Source organism: Triticum aestivum, chromosome 3D (genome assembly GCF_018294505.1).
Source record: "Triticum aestivum cultivar Chinese Spring chromosome 3D, IWGSC CS RefSeq v2.1, whole genome shotgun sequence".
Lineage (NCBI taxonomy): Eukaryota > Viridiplantae > Streptophyta > Magnoliopsida > Poales > Poaceae > Triticum > Triticum aestivum.
The window spans coordinates 203,163,772-203,174,874 of record NC_057802.1 but is presented as its reverse complement, the minus strand read 5'-3'; positions in this window follow the sequence as shown (position 1 = coordinate 203,174,874).

The following is an 11,103-nucleotide window of genomic DNA, read 5'->3' as shown; positions in this document are numbered from 1 at the left end:
CTGTCCTTTCCTCGCTTGTTATTGTGATATCAATGAAAGAAAGCTAGATACTGACTTCTTCCCAAGAGCTCTATCACCCTGAATTCCTTAGCCATACGACTCTTCCTTAGTTTCCTAATGCTGGTGGCCCTAGCTAGTGGTGAGACGGGGCATATACTATTCTCGGTCTTATAACGAAGAGGTTTCCTAGTTTGAACCGAACACTGTACTTGATCTCTCGTCCTATCACAAACAAGTCTCTTCCCCCGAGTCCTAGTAGACTAGTCCAAGTAGTCCGGGACAATAGCGTCCCGTCTCTTCGCTGACCCCTGGCACACAATCACTATAAGACAAAGCAAGACAAACCTCTCTTATCCTTCTCGGCTAGAAGTTACAAGTTTCCTGTTCCGGTTTCGGCTTGAGGGAAGTGCCTGAAATCGATTCAATTCTTATCTCCGATTTCGAACTCCGCCTGGATTCTTATGACCAAGAGCTATTTTATTGGTCAGGAGAATGGAAGGACAACGAGAAGATGGTTCGGTTGCTCCTGCTGGAATATTCCATTTATTTAATACTCCGACTCGCGTAACCCCGAATGGCAATGTTGTTATTGCGGTTGGTCAGATCAATAAGACAACAAGGGAGTCAGAATATTCTGATAATAGCAAACAGGGCTTTGGAATCTATGGAAGGAGCCTTCAATGCTTCTCCAGTGTCAACCATTAGTCGATAAGAGAATGAAATGCCACAATTAAGTTGAAAAAGAGAGTCATTAAAAAGAGGCATGCTTGAAAAAGAGTACAGATAATATGTTATGGATGTGAGGAGCCTCACCCAGTACTTTTCTTACTAAACTAAAAAACTCTACTCTCCTTTCACAGCCAACCCACCCATTGCTTTTTCGAGCTCGATAAAAAGGAAAGTTCACGTGCCAATCCTTACCATTGGTAACTGTAATTACCAAGCCTAATCTTTCACTGAATACCAAGTAAAGCAAGCAAGAAAGAGGGAAGGAGCAGCTGTTTTCGAGCTAGGCTCGATCCCTTTTTCATCCACTTCTCGCTATTTGTAATTCTACTTGAATTAGTTCTTCCTAAGTTTAGTGAGGTGAGTACTGCATCCATAACTAGAGGACTTGCTTTTCTGCTTGGCTCCCAGGGGAAGTTGGATTGGATAAGAGGAATTGAAGCGCAAGGAAGGCAGTCGGTATTCAAACAACTATTCAGAGTTCCCAACTCTGGGTAAAGGAAATCTGTACTTGATGACTGAACCAAATCCTTTGCCTTTATTTATTCTATTATTTTGATATAGATCAGCTGAAAACAAAACAAAAATACTACTACGTTGGGACAATGACCCACCTTTCTCTACTCAACCTGTCATCTTCTCTCCTCGCTCCCTGGGACAAATAAGACTATTTATTAAGTGATAAACAAGAGAAACTAGTATGGATGCTAGCGACACTATCATATATGTGAGCCAAAAGGCGCAAACGGTCCCGGACCAGGTAATCACAGCCCTAGAATTTGATTGCTAATAGTTGCACAAGCATCCATGAATCATGTCTAAATTTCTTTGAGAGTTGAAATGGGGATTGTTCAAACCCTAGCACCAGATAAAATCAAATAGGTTCAACCTAAAATAATCTTCAATGAACCCAAAATGCCCTTTGAAAATGTTCATGATTTTTGATAAAGGTGAAAACCTATGCCAAAAATCATGCAAATATTTTTAGGCCATTCTGGATTTTTGAATTAACACAAAGTATTCGAATTGGAGCCATTTAAATGCTATATATATTTTAAATGGTCCAAATATTCTGAAATTAGTTGTCGGCCTCTGGAATAACTCATTTAGTGCCCATAACTATTTTCATAATTTCAAAAAAGTGATTTGGTTTCAAAACAAAATTAAAACAAATTTGCAAAATAGAAAACAAAAAACAGACAGAAGACTTACCTGGCACTTGCCTACAGCAGAGCCGGCCCAACTCCTGTTCTGGCCTAACCCACCACCACAGCCCCCCTGTAGTCTTCCTCCCTGGACAGAAGGACATGGGAGTGTGGTCGCCGCGCGCGTGCACACGCCGGCCACCTCCACCCTGCATGTGTGCCTCCTCGACCGCCTGGACGTCCCTGGAGACGCCACGCACACCCCTGGCCCCTCTAACTCTCTCCCGTGCTCAACCCCTCCTATGCCGCCCTCTCTCTCCCGCGATCGAACACAACTATCGCCGCCGCTCGCCGTTGCCGCGGCCACAGCCACTGCGTTGCCTCCCCAAGCTGTCAGGACACCGATCCTAAGTCATACTGATCGAGCATGTAACACATCATATCACTTTGCGGCCTCATGCATGGTATCCCCATGGGTACCACCTTACCTGGCCCTGGACCGCTTGCGCCTTTTGACTCACGTATATGATAGTGTTGCTAGCATCCATATGACAGAGAACCCGGGCCAACATGACTAGTCCTAAACCCAAGGTGGCACTAACTTACAAGGACAGGCATACATGACCCAGCAATGCACGTGTCGGTCATCAACGTATGAACCCAAGTCGTAGCAAGCTACAAGGACTTCAAGGAACAACGCGTGACATTTCCCGAAAGGGACAGACACAAGAGCAAAGAAGGACACATGCCGATCATCCCATGTGTTCCGGAGCAGTAGCAAGCTACCATGGCTCAGTGGAAGCACTAGGAGACATTTCCCCATAAGAGAGGCTACCAAGAATAAACAACTAGATTGTCGGATCCCACACATACCAAGCATTTCAAAATCATACACACAATATGCTCGATATGTCCAAATACAACATAGCATCACAACAAAACTCTATGACTCAAAGTATTTATTCAGAAGGCTCGGAAGAGTCATACATATTAAGAATTACAATCATGGGTCACATGACCCAACATACAGAGCATACAGGCAACGGAAACATAATATGTCTGAGTACAGACAACTACAAATGAGAAAGGCTGAGAAGCCTGACTATCTACATGACCCCTCCCAAGGGTACAAGATCGTAGCTGAGGTAACAAGCTAAACGGCGAAGTCCACGCGGAACAACTAGTGAGACTGAAGTCTCTCTACAAAACATAAATTAAGCAAACATGAGTATAAATATACCTGATAATCCCCAAGTGCAGGGAATCATCATAGCAATTCCCAAAGGTGGAAGTGATAAGTATGGAGTGTCGAACCCACAAGGAGCTAAAGGTAAGATCAATATTCTCTCAAGTCCTATCTGCCACTGATACGACTCTACGTACACCGAACGTTTGCTTCCAACTAGAAACGAGAAATAAAACTACGTTGTGGGTATGAAGAGGATAACTTCGCATGATATCGGAGAGCTAAAACATAAAAGTAGGTGTTGTTATCATAAAGTTAGAACATATTACTAAATATTATAAAAAGCGAGTGTGGAATAATGATGGTCGGTGTGCGGAGTTATCCTAGGCAATTGTTAACAAGACCGGTAGTCGTCATTGCAATTTCATATGAGGGAGAGGCATAAGCTAACATACTTTCTCTTATTGGATCATATGCACTTATGATTGGAACTCTAGCAAGCATCCGCAACTACTAAAGATCATTAAGGTAAAACCCAACCATAGCATTAAAGCATCAAGTCCCCTTTATCCCATACGCAACAACCCCCTTACTCGGGTTTATGCTTCTGTCACTCAAGCAACCCACTATAAGTGAATCATGAACGTATTGCAACACCCTACAGCGAGAATCCCTCATGCTTGCGCGACACGGAGGGCACAATATGATAGCACCAAAATAAAACATACAACTCGTACCAATCTAGATAATCAATCAACCCAAAGACAAAGGATATCTACTCAAAACATCATAGGATGGCAACACATCATTAGATCATAATATGTGGCATAAAGCACCATGTTCAAGTAGGGATTACAGCGGGGTGCGGGAGAGTGGACCGCGTAAAATAGATGAGGATGGTGATGATGATGGTGATGTTGATGAAGACGATCACCGCGGCGATGATGGCCCCTCCGGGATCCTCCTCCATGGCCTCCGGTGATGATGGCCCCCTCCGGCAAGGTGCCAGAGAGGGCCTAGATTGATTTCTCGTGGCTACAGAGGCTTGCGGCGGCGGAACTCCCGATCTAGGTTATTTTCTGGGGGTTTCTGTATTTATAGGAATTTTTGGCGTTGGTTTCACGTCAGGGGTGTCTCCGGGTCATCCACGAGGCAGGGGCCCATGCCCAGGGGGGTGGGCGTGCCCCCCACCCTCGTGGACAGCCCGGGACTCTTCTGGCCCAACTCTTTTGCTCCAGGGGCTTCTTTTGGTCCATAAAAGATCAACAAAAATTGGCACGTCAATTGGACTCCGTTTGGTATTCCTTTTCTGTAAAACTCAAAAACAAGGAAAAAAACAGAAACTGGCACTGGGCTCTAGGTTAATAGGTTAGTCCCAAATAGCGTATAAATGCATATAAAACATCTAAGATGGATAATATAATAGCATGAATACTTCATAAATTATAGATACGTTGGAGACGTATCAGCATGCCCAAGCTTAATTCCTGCTCGTCCTCGAGTAGGTAAATGATAAAAGAAATAATTTATGAAGTGTGAATGCTAGCAGGTGCACAAGTTTGATCAATGATAATTTCAATCACCTTTTCTAGCATCATTATATGTCATAACAGTAGCTCATCTCACAAAAATTTTCATGATCAAGTAACAAGCTATTCACATGTTAAAGTATAGATCATAAACTTTCTTGAAAACTAACAAACGGTGCTCTTAGTCATCAAACAATTGCAATTCATCTTATTTTCAGGAAGGGTCTATGTGAGAGCTTTGATTTAGCAAACTCCACATACTCAACTATCATTTAATCTTTCGCAATTGCTAACACTCACGTGATATTTATGGGTTCAAAGTTTTTAATTAGACACAGAGAAAGATAGGGACTTATAGATTCGCCTCCCAACCTTTTACCTCAAGGGTAATGTCAACGATAATAGTTCATGATAACTTACATCCAATTGGATATATATCAGGATCTTTCCAACACAATGTGCTTGCCAAAGGATAAAATGTACAAAGAAAAGGTGAAGATCACCATGACTCTTGCATAAGGTAGAAGATAAAAGTAAAAGATAGGCCCTTCGCAGTGGGAAGCAGAGGTTGTCATGTGCTTTTAAGGTTGGATGCACAAAATCTTAATGCAAAAGAACATCACTTTATATTGCCTCTTGTGATAGAGACCTTTATTATGCAGTCTGTCGCTTTTATTTCTTCCCTATCACAAGTTCGTATAATGCTTATTTTCTTCGCGCTAATAGATCATACATATTTAGAGAGCAATTTTTATTGCATGCACTGATGACAACTTACTTGAAGGATCTTACTCAATCCATAGGTAGGTATGGTGGCCTCTCATGGCAAAACTAGTTTAAGGGATATTTGGAAGCACAAGTAGTATCTCTACTTGGTGCAAAGAATTTGGCTAGCATAAGGGGGAAAGGCAAGCTCAGCACGTTGGATGATCCATGACAATATATTCTATCTCGGATATAAGAAAACATAAACCATTACGTTGTCTTCCTTGTCCAACATCAACCTTTTAGCTTGTCATATTTTAATGAGTGCTCACAATTACAAGATGTCCAAGATAGTATATTTATATGTGAAATCTCTCTTCCTTCAATATTCTTTCATGAATTGTTAAAGTGACCAATTCTGAGTTTGCTAACCTTCAATAAGTTTACTACCTATACTTATTATGTGTGAAGTCATTACTCCCCATGTTATAAGCATATGAAACATATATAAATTCAGATTTATGATATTCAATTCATCCAACCATTTACTCATAGGATATACGTGAAGCACGTGAGTAAATGACAAACTACTCCAAAAATATACAAGTGAAGAACTCTGAGTAGTCAAATAATTAACTATCCATGGGAGGATTATTTTTCATTCAATAATTCAGATCCAATGATTTTATTCAAACAGCAACTAAAATTGAAAATATGCTCCAAGCAAAACACATATCATGTGACGAATAAAAATATAGCTCCGAGTAAGGTATACCGATAGTTTTGAAGACGAAAGAGGGGATGCCTTCCGGGGCATCCCCAAGCTTAGGCGCTTGAGTCTTCCTTGAATATTAACTTGGGGTGCCTTGGGCATCCCCAAGCTTAGGGTCTTTCCACTCCTTATTCTCCTCATATCACTATCCCACCCAAAGCGTGAAAACTTCAGTCACCCAAAACTTAACGGAACTTCGTGAGATATGTTAGTATGATAAAGAGTAAACCATTAACTTTGGTACTGTAAAAGACAAGGTTCATAATTGTTCTCACACAATGCCTACTGTACCATACCATTTCTACAATTTATATTGAGAAATATAAGCCATAGAAACTAGAAAACAAGCAAACTATGCAATGAAAACAGAATCTATCAGAAACAGAACAGTCTGTAATGATCTGAACATAAAACATACTTCTGATACTCCAAAAATTATGAAATAAATTGGTGGACGTGAGGAATTTGTCTATTAATCTTCTTAAAAAAGAATCGACTCAAAATCACTCTTCTGTTAAAAATGACATCTATTCTCGTGAGTGCAAAGTTTCTGTTTTTTACAGCAAGATCACATTAACTTTCACCCAAGTCTTCCCAAAGGTCTTACTTGGCACGTTATTGAAACAAAACCTATAAAACATGATTACTACAGTAGATTAATCATGCAAACACACAAAAACAGTAAGGTTAAATATTGGGTTGTCTCCCAACAAGCGCTTTTCTTTAATGCCTTTTAACTAGGCATGATGATTTCAATGATGCTCACATACAAGATAAGAATTGGGACATAAAAAGAGGATCATGAAGAATATGACTAGCACATTTTAATCTAGCCCACTTCCTATGCCTATGGATTTTGTGAACACACAATTTATAGGAACAAAAATCAACTAGCATAGGAAGGCAAAACAAGTATAACTTCAAAACTTTAAGCACATAGAGAGGAAACTTGGTATTATTGCTACTCCTACAAGCATATATTCCTCCTCATAATAATTTTCAGTAGCATCATGAACGAATTCAACAATATAACCATCACATAAATCATTCTTTTCATGATCTACAAGCATAGAAATTTTTCTACTCTCCAAATAAGGAAAATTCTTCTCATTCGGAATAGTGGGATCACTAATTTCTAATGTTGACACTCTTCCAAACCCGCTTTAGATGATAGTATTATTCATACTCCAAAAGATATAAGTGAAGTTCATGGAGCATTCTATAATTAATATTGACTAACCAATATCCAAGCTCAAAATATATAAGTGAAGCACACGAAGCATTCTATAAAACCATACTCAAAAGATTGAAGTGAAGCACAAAGAGCATTCTATAAGGTCATACTCAAAAGATATAAGTGAAGCACATGAATAATTATATAAATCGATGAAGGGGCATCTCATACTAGCATGGTTCTTAAAGAAAAAAACACAAAGGACACAAATCATGTGAACAAAACAAAAACTGAGGTATACCGATAATTGTTGAAGAAGAAAGATGGGATGCCAACCGGGGCATCCCCAAGCTTAGATGCTTGAGTATACTTGGAATATTTACTTGGGGTGCCTTGGGCATCCCCAAGATTGAACTCTTGTCTCTCTTTATTCTTCTCACATCGGTAACTCCTCGTTCTTCGAACACTTCATCCACAAAAACTTAACAAAAACTTTGCGAGTTCCGTTAGTATACTAAAGCAAATCACTACCTTTAGGTACTGTAATGAACTAATTCTTTATTTATATTGGTGTTAAACCTACTGTATTCCAACTTCTCTATGGTTCATACCCCCCGATACTAGCCATAGATTCATCAAAATAAGCAAACAACACACAAAAACAGAATCTGTCAAAAACAGGACAGTCTGTAGTAATCTGGAAGTTTAGTAAACTTCTGTAACTCCAAAAATTATGAAACAAATTCGAAAATTTGAAAATTTTGTACAGAAGTAACGTGCAAAAAATTTCAGATCCATTTTACCTTCCAGTAAAAATGTAAAATCACGCGCTACAGCCAAAGTTTATGTTTTTGTTCTGTACATAGTAAACAAGCAATCTAATCATCCTAAAACCAAAGCTTGGCACATTATTTTTATAATAAAATGAATATATACAAGGGGATAACTATTTACAGAGAAACTTCCATGAAAAATTCTACATTGTTTCCATGAGCATGAACACAAGTGCTCAAGGTCGACCCTCACTTCTTCAATGCATAACTTTCCAATCACTTCTCTTTTTGAAAAACTTTTTAGGCATGAGAGGCAGGTAAAAAAATTGTATTTTCATTCTTTAAATTTTTTTTGTATGTTTCACCCACAACTAAACAAAAACAAAATCTACTTAGTGAAGAAAGCAAACAAGCACACACGAGAATATCAACCCCACGCTATTGCTCCTCGGCAACAGCGCCAGAAAAGAGCTTGATAATCCCCAAGTGCAGGGAATCATCGTATCAATTCCCAAAGGTGGAAGTGATAAGTATGGAGTGTCGAACCCACAAGGAGCTAAAGGTAAGATCAATATTCTCTCAAGTCCTATCTGCCACTGATACGACTCTACGTACACCGAACGTTTGCTTCCAACTAGAAACGAGAAATAAAACTACGTCGTGGGTATGAAGAGGATAACTTCGCATGATATAGGAGAGCTAAAACATAAAAGTAGGTGATGTTATCATAAATTTAGAATATATTACTAAATATTATAAATATCGAGTGTGGAATAATGATGGTCGGTGTGCGGAATTATCCTAGGCAATTGTTAACAAGACCGGTAGTCGTCATTGCAATTTCATATGAGGGAGAGGCATAAGCTAACATACTTTCTCTTCTTGGATCATATGCACTTATGATTGGAACTCTAGCAAGCATCCGCAACTACTAAAGATCATTAAGGTAAAACCCAACCATAGCATTAAAGCATCAAGTCCCCTTTATCCCATACGCAACAACCCCCTTACTCGGGTTTATGCTTCTGTCACTCAAGCAACCCACTATAAGCGAATCATGAACGTATTGCAACACCCTACAGCGAGAATCCCTCACATTTGCGTGACACAGAGGGCACAATAGGACAGCACCAAAATAAAACATACAACTCGTACCAATCTAGATCATCAATCAACCCAAAGAGAAAGGATATCTACTCAAAACATCATAGGATGGCAACACATCATTAGATCATAATATGTGGCATAAAGCACCATGTTCAAGTAGGGATTACAGCGGGGTGCGGGAGAGTGGACCGCGTAAAATAGATGAGGATGGAGATGTTGATGAAGACGATCATCGCGGCGATGAAGGCCCCTCCGAGATCCTCCTCCATGGCCTCCAGTGATGATGGCCCCCTCCGGCAGGGTGCCAGAGAGGGCCTAGATTGATTTCTCGTGGCTACAAAGGATTGCGGCAGCGGAACTCCCGATCTAGGTTATTTTCTAGGGGTTTCTGTATTTATAGGAATTTTTGGCATTGGTTTCACGTCAGGGGGGTCTCCGAGTCGTCCACGAGGCAGGGGCCCATGCCCAGGGGGTGGGCGCGCCCCCACCCTCGTGGACAGCCCGGGACTCTTTTGGCCCAACTCTTTTGCTGCAGGGGATTCTTTTGGTCCATAAAAAATCGACAAAAATTGGCACGTCAATTGGACTCCGTTTGGTATTCCTTTTCTGTAAAACTCAAAAACAAGGAAAAAACATAAACTGGCACTGGGCTCTAGGTTAATAGGTTAGTCCCAAAAATCATATAAAATAGCATATCAATGCATATAAAACATCTAAGATGGATAATATAATAGTATGAATACTTCATAAATTATAGATATGTTGGAGACGTATCAGTACCCAGCAAGACTTACATCATAACTAGCTACATATGCATTAGTATCAACAAAGGGGTGGTGGAGTTTAACTGCAGCAAGCTAGCTTTGACTCAGTGGCTATCCTGTACTACGAGCACTTCCTTTGAGATGGCGCACACGAGTCCACATATTCACCATATCAATACACCACTATGGATCCGCTCCCGTCTCCCTACGAGAAGGCCATCCATAGCACTCACGCTTATCTTGCGCATTTTAGAGTATCCACTTTCACTTGTCTATGAACAATGTAAGCGTTCCAAGTGGTCCATATCCGCGGACGCGGCTATTCGAATAGATCATATTAATCTACAGGGGTGTACTTCTTCACACCAGGATTTTTTGTCCAGGGAGGAAGACGACAGGGGGGCTGTGGTGGTGGGTTGGGCAGAATAGGAGCTGGGCCGGCTCTGCTGCAGGCAAGTGCTAGGTAAGTCTTCTGTCTGTTTTTTGTTTTCTATTTCGCAAATTTGTTTTAATTTGGTTTTCAAACCAAATCACTTTTTTGAAATTATGAAAATAGTTATGGGCACTAAATGAGTTATTCCAGAGGCCGACAACTAATTTCAGAATATTTGGACCATTTAAAATATATATAGCATTTAAATGGCTCCAATTCGAATACTTTTGTGTTAATTCAAAAATCCAGAATGGCCTAAAAATATTTGCATGAGTTTTGGCATAGGTTTTCACCTTTATCAAAAATCATGAACATTTTCAAAGGTCATTTTGGGTTCAATGAAGATTATTTTAGGTTGAACCTATTTGATTTTATCTGGTGCTAGGGTTTGAACAATCCCCATTTCAACTCTTAAAGAAATTTAAACATGATTCATGGATGCTTGTGCAACTATTAGCAATCAAATTCTAGGGCTGTGATTACCTAGTCCGGGACCGTTTGCGCCTTTTGGCTCACGTATATGATAGTGTCACTAGCATCCATATGACGGAGAACCCGGGCCAACATGACTAGTTGTAAACCCAAGGTGGCACTAACTTAAAAGGACAGGCATACATGACCCAGCAATGCACGTGTCGGTCATCAACGTATGAACCCAAGTCGTAGCAAGCTACAAGGACTTAAAGGAACAACGCGTGACATTTCCCGAAAGGGACAGACACAGGAGCAAAGCAGGACATATGCCGATCATCCCATGTGTTCCGGAGCTGTAGCAAGCTACCATGGCTC